Consider the following 901-nt stretch of genomic DNA (forward strand, 5'->3'; position numbering starts at 1 on the left):
CACGTCTCGAGCCTTCCAACTCACGGCGGCAAGCAAGCCTTCGCATTGAAGCTCGGGGAATTCTAACCCTCAGCGCCTTTGTCAATGGCCATGAACAGAAATCTAGGGGCTTTCCTTATAAGACACATGTGGATTTCACCACTCTCGGTCTTTCCGAGGATGGTGTCGTTTTCTTCCGCTTATTTGAAGAGGTCTTACCAATTTATTCCACAGGGGGAGAGACGCGTTCGTCAGCTTCAGCAGGAAATCCGGGTAATTCACAGGGGGCATTACTCTACGATCTATGTCTCCCTTCTACCACGAATAATCATACCAACCTATTTATTTTGCCAGTATAACGTCGATCATGTCGGCAATGACGGATGAGTCCACCATGGAGGACGAAGCGGCAGATGTCTTGGGGTGTGAGGTACGATTTCAGTGTCCCTGAAACTATTGGTGCACGCACCCGCCGCTTTCACGTCGTGAGGCCAACACATTTGAGCGCGCCTGACAAATCCACTCAACAAATTCTTCTTTGCCGGAGCTCCTTTCCATTCTCTTCCCATTCCGGATGCTTTGCCTCTTTAACCTTTAACCTACATCTTCCCCCCTATTCCAGACCACGGGGCAACCTTCGTCCTACGAAACCCTAGTAGAAGAGAACAGACGGCTCAAAGCCCAGCTTCACTGCCAGGAGTCACAGTTGCGACTCCACGAGCAGGAGCGACTCAAGCAGGGACGACATATCCCTCCTCCATCGGCCCATTTCCCTCCTTGCGCCTCCACTGCCTCCCCTCCCGTCCCCTCTCCCCCGGCTTCCTCCTCCTCCTCTTCCCCTTCCAACCCTCTTCCTCTTCCTCCCGTACACTCTCTGTCCTCGTCGGAGATCTCTAGATATTCACGCCAGCTGCTTGTCTCC

The sequence above is a fragment of the Nannochloropsis gaditana genome (genome assembly GCF_000240725.1).
Source record: "Nannochloropsis gaditana CCMP526 unplaced genomic scaffold scaffold101, whole genome shotgun sequence".
NCBI classification, from domain to species: Eukaryota; class Eustigmatophyceae; order Eustigmatales; family Monodopsidaceae; genus Microchloropsis; species Microchloropsis gaditana.